This window comes from Acipenser ruthenus, chromosome 2 (genome assembly GCF_902713425.1).
Source record: "Acipenser ruthenus chromosome 2, fAciRut3.2 maternal haplotype, whole genome shotgun sequence".
In the NCBI taxonomy this organism is placed as follows: domain Eukaryota; kingdom Metazoa; phylum Chordata; class Actinopteri; order Acipenseriformes; family Acipenseridae; genus Acipenser; species Acipenser ruthenus.
Window position 1 is genome coordinate 35,057,650 of NC_081190.1, and position 13,399 is coordinate 35,071,048.

Below are 13,399 nucleotides of genomic sequence, written 5' to 3' on the forward strand. Positions count from 1 at the left end.
AATTAAAACAAACTACCAAGTAATTACATGATTTGAATTTTAGAAACGGAATACAACATCCTTAAAAACAATTGCTTTAATGGAAAAAAAATAGCGCAAATGGAAATGAATCATTCTTAAATGTATATTTTAGCCTTCTGATGAAAAACGAATTGTATTTATGTTAAAGACAATACACTGGTCTAAAACAGTGACTGGTTGTCAGGAATTTATGCAGTTTTAGCTACATCCATACAAACTTTGCAGAGACCCATAACACACGCACAGAGAGGAATATGGAATTATTAAAACGTTAAAAAGTTACATTTTAGAAAATCAGAAAACCAGAAAAAAACATACTGTTGGCCTCCTTCAAATTGTATTATCTTGATCATTTTATTTTCCCCCCATTTTTTGTCAAGTGCAGATAGGAGCATTTATATTATTGTATTATTTTTAGAGGGTTTTTTTTTTACAGTAAAAATACAAAAATACAAAAAAAAAAAAAAAAAAAAAACTCAACACAGTGAAACACCAGACTTTTCTACAGTGTATTTAGGGCTTTCTGTTAACAAGAGTCTATAACCGTTTAATCAATATGTAACAATACTTTATTAATAAAAAAAAGACATGAGTCCAAGTTCTGTGGTCTGATGTAACAACAGTAAGGTTGTTATTCTGTTGGGAGTGGGTAAGGGGTAAGCCATTGATAAAGTGCATCTCTCCTGGCTCTGGTTGTTGAAAATATGGTGTGTTAATTTGCAGTTTATAAATATTGTGACTAGAGCATGACTATGGTGAACTTCTGTGCCTGGGGTGACCTACACATGTCAGGTGTAATTTACAACAATCTTAGAGGTTTATACTGTGCTGATTTAGTGTTGATGAAGGGATCTTAACTGATGAACTACCAGAAACTAAATGGGTTTTGTTTATCCAATCATAGAGATTTTCACCGGAGCCATTTCATATTTGAATTCACGGGAAATCTGTTGTTTGGATTCCTGACTGGCTTAATACTGCATCTAGACTGGGTACAGTTTGATATATAGGGTCGGAATGCAGAGGTGGAATGATTTTGCTCTTAAGGCTCCAGATTCTTGGAATGGATTCACACTAAATGTAAAACATGTTTCAAATATACATGGTTTAACATGAGGGAGAGACTGTACATACTGTGTATATATATATATATATATATATATATATATATATATATATATATATATATATATAAAATGTATGTTTGTATTTTGTAATTCTCTGCCTGCTGGCCCTGGTATGCCTAGTGAAAGGTGGCGGGCATCATGACTTGCTTCTTATTTGTACAAAACGGAATCCAGATCGAAGCCCCTGTTACACTCCTACTTAAAAAAAGTGAACACCAAGGATGACCTTATTTGTGACCCGTTTCACTGATACCCATACCTTGCACTGTAAGTGTACAAAATGATATCCATATTGAATCTCCTCCTATTGCGAGAATGTCAAAAGCTGAGAATTGGACCAAGTATTACAGGAGGACAAGGTTTCCAAAAATTCCTGCGCCATATGTGACCTAATTTACCTATGTGACAATTAAATCCATGACCTACTATACTTCATTGTAAAGCGTGTGCAGACAGCAGATGGGAAACATCATTTCTGTATACTGCACTGCCCTTTATGTAGCTGCAGATAATGTGTGCCACTGGTTTAACCCATATGACCCCCAAATAAGATACTGGGGGAACAACCTGTCAAATCTAGAATTGGTTTCGTCGTTCGCAATAAACGATTATAACAGATGTAACCCTGGTTCCCTAAAAGAGAAGACGACCACCAAATCTTGCAAGGTCGAATCACTCGTATTCACGGGTTCGATGCAAAAGAGAACGAGTTCTCCGTGTAGTGACTATTTATTACCTCGGTGAGGAGGGCCCGAATACGTCACTCCACGGAGGGGCCTACTGGCAGTTTTGATATAAAATGCTCAGCGAATAACTGACCTGTGGCACGCATATTCCAAAAGTATTGGTTGGTGGTCGTCTTCGAATTGAAAGAATCACGTTTTACACGTTCCGCTAGGTATACTCTAGTCCAGATGTCTGTTCTTCCAATACTGGATTATGGTGATGTTGTCTACAAAATGGCCTCAAAAGCTGCTTTGGGGAAACTTGATGCTTTATACCATTCTGCTATAAGATTTATAACTGGTGCGTCTTATCTTACGCATCACTGGGATCTTTACATTATGGTTGAATGGCCTTCATTGCACACTAGGCGACTGGATCATTGGCTTAGGTTAGTTTATAGAATCCTGACTGGGAGAACCCAGAAATATCTGCACAACCTATTACAGTTCTCTGCTTCAGTTTACAATTTAAGATCAGATTTATTTATTAGATTGACTCTTCCCAGAGTGTCCACTGTTTTTGGACGTAATTCATTTCAGTTTGCGGCTGCTCATGACTGGAATGAATTTTAAATCAAATTAAAACTACAGAGTTTTGTTTCGGAGGATGTTTTTAATCAGAATCTGAATTCACTATTGTCAGATGCATGTCTATGTATTTGTTAATGTGTTATTTATGTATTTATTTATTTTTTCTATGTTGTATTTGTTTCCTCTGTACTGCTGTGATGTTTGCCTCTTGACCAGATCATTGCTGTAAATGAGAATTTGTTCTCAAGCTTCTTATCTGGTAAAATAAAGGTTAAATGAAATGAAAAAAGTACTACAAGTTACTGTGAGTTGACTGTATTTCTGTAGTCAGCTTATAAAAGGAAACTGGAATGGTCAAGAGCAACTTGAAGTTACCAGGCAGATAAGAAGGGTTTGCAATTATTTAAACAACATTATTGATAAGGTGGATAAGGTTGCTTTGTAAATAAGAAAAACACAGTTACTCACAGCAAGCCAACATTATCCTGTTTGCACTTGCTTTAAATTATTCACGTCAAATACTTCGAAATAAGCAAGGTACAAGATGTTATTTTTTAAATTGATTTATTGGATAGGAAACCCATTAGGATGGAATCTGTGTCGTAAATCTGTCATGAAATTAGTAAATACGTATTGGAAATCTGTTATTGAAATATGTGGTTCGGACCTCTATTTTCTAATCTAATCACATTTTATTTTTTAAAGAATGTGTGAGTGCATTATGCAGACTGCTGTACTTCAAGGTTCCTCTGGCTACAGTATGATGCTTGTACATACAGCAACCTATTGACAGTGTTGTAGCCAGTTTTTCTAATATTTTATCCAACCCCTGTGATTACTTTAACATTTTTAGAAAGTACCTAAGAAAGCTCAGCTAACATGGGTATAAACACACTTGAGGGCTATTAAAATGTAATAAATATAGCCTTTCTAAATATATGCATATGAGAAAGCAATAGACCAAACAACCATCATTAAAAGAACACTAAGATAAGCTCCTGCATGCAATGTAGGGTATTGTCTGATTCGAGTGCCCAAACACAATGAGTCTATTTCCATTGCATGCTTTGTGTGGGAAATGTTAAGTGTATTTATGCTAACTTTTTATTAAAGACAGCAGTTCTTAGAAAACTCTTGTCAGTATCCTACTGCAGCATTAAAGAAATCAAACAATGGTAAAAAAAAGATTTGCATAATTATTTTTATGATAAAACTGCAATAATTGCCATAGACACAAGAACCCATGTGCTATTTATTTTGTTATTTTATTGTTATTTTAATACTCCTTGGTACTAATTCATGTTACCACAATTAAAATCAACCCCCAGACACAGAAAAGCAAATACTACAGCACCAGGCTAGGACTCATTCATTGCCAAGTATGTGCCGATATAAAGTACTTTCAAACCAGGTCAGATCATGTATTGCAAAGCCTCATTGCAGTCCCAATAAAATCCTGAAATCATTAACACAGAGGGAGGATTACAATAAATCACTACAGTCATATGACAGCAGTAGAGTACTCTGAATGTGTGCGAATTCTTCTTCTTCTTCTTCTTCTTCTTCTTCTTCTTCTTCTTCTTCTTCTTCTTCTTCTTACTCGAATTTAAGTTGCCCCTAAATTCAAGTCACACACCCAAATATGGACACCAAAAAAAGAAAAGACCCTGAATGCAAGTCACATTTAACTCTTAATGAAAAAAACACAATAATTAACGGTTAAATTACTTTTTCATTTCTAGGGAACATTACTGTACATTAAGCCCAAGGCCCATCTCCCTTATTACTGTGCAATAAAGCATCAGAGTACGTCACCTACTATATTACAAATGCAAATGAGAAAAGAAAATATGTACAGTACAGTACTTTCAGTATTGAACAACAGTCATTGCAGTTTATGGTAGCTGGGAAACGGTAAATTACCTTGAACTTTATTTCACTCTGCTTTATTGTCCTCGTTTGTTTAATTTGGCCAACATGACTCTGTCATATTCGCAAGCAAAATTAGTGCAAGACAGACATGTGTAGTTCATTTTAGGTTTGAGTTAGGACTTTGGAGTTTACGCTAGTGGGGTTCCCGTAGTTAAACCAGGCACAGACCATAATAACAGTGAGTAAGGTAGAGAATCAGAGAGTGATGGAGAATCCGCCATTAAGCAGTACATACCTTAGTGTTCATGTTTCTTGTGCTCCTCCAGATGGAGAAAGAAAGATATATAAATAAATGATTGATCATTTTGAAGCCAGACCTGCGTTGATCATTTCAACAAGTACTATACTGGTAATATTATAGTATTGCATAGCCTTTCGATTGTGTCTCCATCTTCTGACACATCTCAGATGCCGCAGTTTCTCTTTTCTTCAGCAAACAAAATTACTTATTTTAAAAGCTGCATCAAAAAATGTTCATGAAGTTTACTGTGCAGCCATTTTAATATACCGGTACTGTACCGAGAGTAATATCTGTAGTGGGCAGTACTGTGTACAGCTTGTCTTGTTCTAGAATAATTGACATGCGCAAATGTAAATTGGTACCCTAACTTAAAAACCTCGAGTCCAAGTCGCTCCCCCCAAATTTGAACTTTTATTTTGGCCACAAAAGTGCGACTTAGATTCAAGTAAATATGGTATTTATAGTAGCATATTAGTAGTAATGTAACTTTCCTACATTTCCCATGCTCTGATGTAATTCTACAGGTCACACATGTAGGTTAGTTTGAGCACTGCTACACAACATGTCAAATAAATGGGTTTTGACTGGAACACTTTATATGATGATTATAATATAATATTGTAAGATGCGTTCCAGCTGTCTTTAGACATGTTGTGTTGGCATTATGTGTATATTTTTAAAGCCAAGACACCCTTGGCCTTGAATCATACTCCTTGACATGCACATTGTGACACTATAACAAAGTATATTGTCCTACAAAATGGATGGATTTCATGAGATGTGTGGGTTACATTACAGTCTTTGAATAAAATAGACAAAATCAAATACATACATTGTAGACTAATTAATTATTGTTATCATCTGTGTGACACATTGCCAAATTGTGATAAAATAGTAATTATGCCAGTCTGGGACAGACAGAGATTGTTTAACAGTAGACAACTAATTAGATCATTGAAGAGCTCATGACATTGACATTATAAAAACAATGAACATGGCCAAAATGATCTTTGGGCTGTGAATACAGAAGTTAGTTGAATGGCACAATAACCTGTATGTTACCAGTAGCGCTAGAACGACTACTAATCTCACAGTCGAAGGAACCCTAATTTGAAGCACATGAAAAGGCACATTCTTTTAGAGGAATAAAACCATTCTAAAAAACTAGTATAAAAAAACCCCCAAAAAACTAAGACACAACTTTGGGGGGAATGAGTTAAGTAGCATTGTTCTAAGTATTTCCTTGCAAATTTTAAAACATTTTATATAAATGTTTGCTTCAAAACATTTTCTGAAATAAAATAAGAAATTATAAATAAGAAATTAAGAATGTTAGTGTTTTAAAATCCTATGTACACTTTTGCTGTCTGCTTCTTGGTTTAACGACATTATCATGGGAAAGGCGCTGTCATTTTCAGCTGTAGCTTTTTACTAGCTCAGTCAGCTGAGATGATGAAAGTCTTTGCTGTTATGCCAGTAAACAGTTTTTATGACTAATTAGATGTTTATTGCAGCAATTTCAGAGAGTAGAAAGGTTAAGAATGAACTAAGAAAGAAGACAGTAATCATTTTTTGTATCGGTATATCTCATTACCTTCTGTACTTCAACACCATAGAGCAGAATATACAATTCTTTGACATTGTGTAATTTAGGGTTTTATGGCCTACATTTGGAAATTGATCCTGTTTGTTTTCATTGGTTGCAGAACAATATGAATGTGTGTTTGGAATATAAAGTCCAGCCACTCTGATGGAGGAAGTGAGATCACAACTGTCCATATGTAACAGGATCCAAAAGAAAAAAGTAGCTGCGATGTGGTTTTATTTTGAACCTAAACAGAACAATATATTATATTATGTCTTTGTCATAACAGTTTTTGTGATTTGGAGCAATCTGAGTTCATATTATGGAGAGCACAGTCATGTTCCCTTTGCTGTAAACGTCCGTGAGACAATTTAATTATTTCCTGCTAATGGAAACAGTGGCACTATTGTTAATATTTGAGTTGAGACTGAGTTGATCAACTCAACGCAGTAAGTATTGTAATATACCCGTAATATTTACTGTAATATTTATTGCTTCATACAAAAGTTGCAGTGATAGTACAGAGTATTTTTGTAAGGGTTAGGCCTAAATAAATGTTTCACATAATACAGTATGTCCAGGAAGGAAAGATAAGAAGGGATGTGATTTGGACTTGGAGCCGAGAGGAATTAATACAAAATACAAGCCTGCATTAGATTACATAGCAAAATGCAGCAGTGTATTCTGGGACATTAGCAGAAACATTGGTCTACTTGACGTATTTGATATACATGTAGAGGTTTCTACATCATCAGTTGATGCCTGCTTCTTGTAATAGACCTAGCCCTCACTGAAAAGCGAGCATTGAACAATTTGTATTGGAACATCATTTTATTGAGAACATTTTCCAATTCAGCTTAATAGCATGGCATTGATCACATGACGTTAATAATGCATTCAGCTTTTGTGAATAGCATATGAATAGGAAATCAACGAGGAGCAGTACACATGCTACTGTCATGTGCATTACTGCAGGTTAAGTTGGAGTTAATGTCAATTTAAAGGCCAATGAACATCTAAGGATGATATTTGGAACTACACAGCTTTTATTTCAGAATTGGAGGAATTCTGTCCAAATGCCTCTATTCTTTGCAATAAATATTTTTATAATATGACAATTAACTTGTTTTGTCAACATGGAAATATACTAGGGAACACACTGTTTATTGTTTATATTAAATGATTTATTTCTGTTTTAAAATGTAACCATTTGACTACAAAAAATATATATATTTTTATATAATATAAATATAAAAATGGCATGTGTGGGATTTGAAACTATAACCTTCAGTTTGCAAGAGTGTTGTGTTACTGTCAGTGCTTCACAATTCGTTGAGAAAACAAGCAGTATTTTGAAAGATGAAGTCAGCCAGCTGAGAATTCTCAGGACATTTTTTATACATTTTGGAGATTTTTTTTAAAGTCATTTCATCATTCTAAGATTCTGATCTTGATCTCTGAAAAATTTGGGTTTCCTGTCAGTGTAACACACATTGTGCTCCCTACCGATGCAAAGAAGTGCGGTTCCTCTCGATACTGGTTGAGTAACGCTATTTGTGGTCCCCACTGGACAAAAATGAATGTTAATTTCTGAGAAATAGCTGTGCTGAAGGATAGCCTATATATTTGGTAAGAGTAAAACATAAATAAACTAGAGTTGCGAGCAACTTTACGGCTTCCAAGCAGTTAGTGTGAAATTTAAGCGCATTGGTTGTTATAGATGAAACGTTATCACAAATCATTTTGGACACAGCTGACTGTCAATTTTGGCTAAAATATTGGAATCACTGGTTAGATGATCAATGCTGAAATCTCACTGGCCCACAGCAATCTGAAAAACGAAAAAAGAACCAGTTTGTTTTTCGTTATTCAAAAGTTGAAAAATGAACAACGAGAAACAAACTGGTTCATTAGTTGGACTGCATGAAATTCAAAGGAGAGGGAGGAGGGAGTGGAGGGGACAGAAAAGAGTAAGGAGGGAGAGAGGAGAAGACCAGTCCCACCTCCCTGTCCAGTGAGACGCAGGGTATGGGACAGGACATAGAGAGAGGACAGGGCAGCAGGAGTAACAGTGTTATCAGGGGACAGCCAGGTTTCAGTGAGAGCAAGGAAATCGAGAGAGAGGTGGGAGGCAAAGGCAGAGATGAAATCAGCTTTGTTAGCAGAAGAGTGACAGTTCCAGAGTGCACCAGAGAGTGTGCGGGAGGGGGGGAGAGGCAGAGAAATGAGGTTAGAGGGGTTGGAGGAGCAGCAGCGGAGGGAGGGCAGAGGACGAGGACGGGAGGACAGAACAGGGATGTGAGAGACAGTCATAGCAGGACAGGCAAGACAAAAGGCACAGTATGAGCAGTGGGGTGGAGGGTACAGACCTGTCTAGTAGATGGCTTCTTCCAGAGCGCCGTTAGGTTCGGATCTAGTCGAACAGCGTCTCAGTGCAGGCCTCCCCTCACTGGACTCCCACAGCTAGACTCCCGGCTCTTTTGTTGAGGCTCTTCGGTTTGCTGGCGCTTCTTGCTATCTGCCTTTGTCCCTGGTTACCTGTTTTTTTAACAAATGTGTAAGTGTAAGTGTATTTGCTACTGGTTCTAATTGGGACATGACTTATAAATAATAGTTGTTTCTACTGGAGAGGTATGCACAACAATTACTGTTGTCACTTTAGAGACAATTGCAGGAATTACTGTATAGGGAAAGTTTTGAAGAGCATGGAGACCGAACTGCACTCTCAACACCTACTTTACATTGGTGGTGGACAGCTTGTACTCAAGTTCCTATTGAGATCAAAACCTAATTTACGTCACGTGGGACGATCACCCGAAATGACCGTGTAGTGAAAGGCTCCGCTTTGCTGGACTCCTCTTTCACTCACCCTTTGATGAAAATATATAAGTGGTGCTGAAAACCCTATATCACCTACACTAGAGATACTAATTTGCGACGTCAGTGGATCCCTAAGCACAACCCAAAGGTCTTCCTCTCTCGAAAACAAAGAAACAAGCTGACATCAGAAGTCTCAACTGCTGAGCGTAACATGATGGCTGCAACGGAGAAAGGACCTGTGACAGAACTAAGTAGCATTAAAAGTATTTTACAACAGCTGTGGGTGATGGAAACCATGATTGCCGGGTACAGCGTAGCATATCGTAGCCCCTTGTGATCTTTCTTGGGATTCTGGAAGAAAAATACACGATTGTTCCTCCATTCAACTCCGCCTTTCTCCCAGGCAGCAATAAGCACACTCCCTTGCAGTATACTGCAAGAAGCACACTTCGGAGCCAGGGCTCGGACCCAGCGATCTGTGCGCTCTCTCGATCTCAAACGTATTGTCAGGATCTAGGCCCAGCGACTCGCTCAACAGAGAGTTTAAAAAACTCTTAATATCTCTCTCTTCCATGTTCTCAGGAATCCCCACAATCCTAATATTTTTTTGGCGTCCCCTGTTTTCTAGGTCTGAAAGTTTCTCTTGCATCTGTTCCATTTTCTGTGCTAGCGAGTCAATCACAGGCTCTTTCACCTGAAACCGATCCTCCAGGTTAGATATTCGGGTCTCTGTTTCGGCAACCCTCACCCCCAGCTGCTGTACTGACATTTTCAGAGTCTATGCCAGCCTTTACCCCCACCAGATCTGTACCTATTCCTTGTAACAGAACAGGCATCAGTTGGCAATATGGTTCTGTCTGATCATGCCCCTATAGAGATCACAATATTCACTGATGCTTTGTCAGGGAACTATACTCCTCGGTGGCATATGAATACCTCTCTACTCCAAAATATAGTATTGTGTGATTTTATTAAAAAGGAATTACAGGAATTCTGGGAAATTAATGAGGGATCAGTTTCCAACCCTGGAGTGACAAGGGATGCATTTAAAACCTGAGAGGCCGTCTTATACAACATTTCTCCTTTCTTAAGAAACAAAGTATACAGCGCATGTTAGAAAAGGAAATTAAAGATCTCGAGAAATTGTATGCAGCCCATCCTGAACCCTCGGTGTCAAACAACATAAATAAACTTAAAATAGATCTAAACTGTGTGCTAAAGAGAAAAGCAGAATTTGCATTATTTCGTACTAGAGTAACTAAAAATATTACGAGCAGGGGGAAAGAGCAGGAAAATTACTAGCGCAAAGGATTAAACAGCAGCATGCCCAAACTTTCATTTCATCTGGAATGATGAATGATGGAAACAAACTAATGATGCAAACATTAATACCACCTTTAAGACATATTATCAAAACTTACATGCATCCCAGTGCCCCAAAAATGATAATAAATTCAATCATTTTTTTTTACACTGGAGGAAATCCAACAAGCTATCAAAGATCTTAGTGCAGGAAAGTCCCCTGGTGATGATGGATTTCCTGCAGACTTCTATAAGCAGTTTTCAGACGAGCTTGCCCCTAAATTGCTAACAGTCTTTCATAATGCTATGCAGATGGGCCTTCCAACTAGTAGGACCTCAGCAGATAATTTATGTAAATATTAGATTTATTATGGCAGACTAGGAATAGCGCAGAACCCACTGTCGCCTTTTCCCTCGATGCAGAAAAGGCTTTTGACTGAGTGGAATGGTGGTATCTCTTTCGTACTCTGGAATTGTTTGGTTTAGGTCCATCATATATACATTGGTTACAGTTGTTATATACAAGCCCTGTGGCACTAATCCCCACTAATCTTAGCCCTTGCTCTAGAGCCTCTTGCGATAACCCTAAGAAATAATACTAACATTGTGGGTATCTGCGCAGGGCAGCAAGAACATAAGCTTTTGCTTTATGCGGATGATATATTACTACTGTCATCCAACCCACAGACAGCTGTCTCTCATTAATAGATTCCTTTTCACAGATATCAGGATATAAAATCAACTGGACAAAATCAGAGGCCATGCCACTGTCTAAAATATGTCCTGGCAGTTTAAATGGCTTCCAACTGGAATGACTTACCTGGACATAAAGCACACCCCAGGGTTGGAAAACATGCAAATAAACCTCCTCCCTCTTATCCAACACATTGAAAGCACCTTACAAAATTGGATAAAACTAGGCCTCTCTATGCTGGGTAAAATTAATGTTATAAAGATGATTACCGCCTCCCAAATCAATTACATAACCTACCTTCTACCACTCCATTTCCCTCCTTGTCTTCTAGATAGATATAACAGAGCTGTTAGTACGTTCCTTTGGGCAGGTAAAAAAACATCTTTTAATAAAGTAAAATTATTTGCTTCCCCTATGGACGGGGGTCTAGGTCTCCCAAAAGTATCATTGTGGCTTTTCTCTCCCTCAGTTATTCAAAACTCATCTTGCAGCTGAACAAGCACCTGCGTGGGTTAATATGTCTTTATTACACAAACAGGCAGGCCAGGCCAGTCCTGTTAAAAGATCCTGTATTGGCTTTTGCTAGAGAAACCTGGAGAATGGCTTACCAGAGTACAAAATCAGACCCTCTCTTTACAAAAAAACTTCTATCTGGTATAACAAATTACTACTTATTGATAAAAAGCCGTTCTGCTGGGGGCCCTGGGTAAAGGCAGTAATTCTTTGGAAGATATTCATGAAAATGAAATCATGCTATCATTTGAACAAATGATTGCAAAATATAACATTTAAAAAATAGATTTTTGGAAATTCCTCCAGCTAAGACACTGTATCACTGCCATGACTACTTCACGACCTCTGATCCCAATATGAGGCATTCAGGAGCTGTTCCAGCAAGTATGGCAATCTACAGGAGGGGCATCTAAATTTTATAGTCTTTTAAGACAGGCGCAAGCTCCTAAATTTAGAAGGTCTTAAGATAACATGGGAAAGGGACCTTAGAACAATTATCGCAGAGAGCTGGAAAGAGGGGGCGTAGCTCCTCCAGAGAAATACAGTCCCGTCTCATAAACTATAAAATTATTCTCAGGAGTTACTGGATACCCAGTAGAATGGCCAAACTAAAACTAAAACCACAGTTGACTGCTGGTGATGCTTCAAACAGAAGGGCACATTGTTACATATTCCTTATGAATGTCCAATGGTGCAGGCTCTGTGGTCAAAAATACTTTCTGAGCAAGGTATTTGGGACCATGTTTCCCCACAGCCCAGCATCCTGTATTTTAAGGATTATACCTGAGGATATATAATTAAATTATCAACAAATCACCTGGTGTCGACTCACACTAACGACAGGGTGTAGGGTTTCACTTAGGACCTGGAAATCATCGTCCCCCACTACGTTTAGGGAGTGGGTAGACTTGTTAACTAAAATACCTGCTTATGAACAAACGATTTACAAAATCAACAACATGCATTATATATTATTACAGATATGGGGTCCCTATATGACTTTGTTGGCAGGAGGGCAGTTGAATACAAATAATTACAAAAATGTTTTATGCTCTTCTATGACAGGATGAACGTAGTGTGGTGTAAAATAACAGACCCCAGTCCAGTTTTCCAATTAAGCGCCTGGTTTTATTTCCTTCACACAGGTAACAGAAATGCACTCAAAAATAATAGGGACAATAAACAATAGGGAAGCCGGGGTACACAACGATGTGTAACCCGACAAAAATAAAGAGAAACGGGGGGTTGCAGTCTCAAATAAACAAACAACAAAAACAGTCCGTCTTCCACTTGTAATCCGGGAACGGGAAAACACGGGGGGTAATAAAACCAGCACTTCCGGGTTGTCGCTCCTCCGGCATAATCCCGGAGCGTCCCATTAGTGTTCTAAAACACAAAAAGTAGATGGGTTAGCAGGTAAGTCCACACAACAAAGATGACCCGTCTTCCAATTCCCTTCCTCTGTTTCCCTGCTCGTTTCTCTCTCTCTCTCTCTCTCTCTCTCTCTCTCTCTCTCTCTCTCTCTCTCTCTCTCTCTCTCTCACATGCACTGTACCTTGCCAGAAGGAACAGAACCCTGAGCCACACCCCCTTTTGTACGCTCCGTCCCGTCCCCATTGGTCAGCGAGGGCAACCGCCGTCAACCAATACGTGATTGCCACCGCGCTTCCCGACCGGGTCGATGATGTTGCGCACCGCGGCTCCGCCCCCTTTCCAGGTGGCCGACTTCCACCTCCCCTGGGGATGTCTGCTCCTCCTCCCTAGCGCCCTCACCGGTCGGGAAGGAGATCTAAAACAAGAGTTCATTCTCTCTTTGTCACATCTTCCCAAAGGCCTACAGTGAAATATGTACTGAATGTCATGTACCTAAACAAACGGGTATTGGATATGTATGCTATTTTATTTCGA

At 38.4% G+C, this 13,399-nt stretch overlaps 1 protein-coding gene across 1 annotated transcript in view; it reads left to right on the forward strand.

Moving 5' to 3' along the window:
* Positions 1-13,399, forward strand: part of LOC117409664 (5-hydroxytryptamine receptor 4-like) — a 99,535-nt gene that overhangs the window by 598 nt on the left and 85,538 nt on the right. The window lies entirely within an intron of this gene.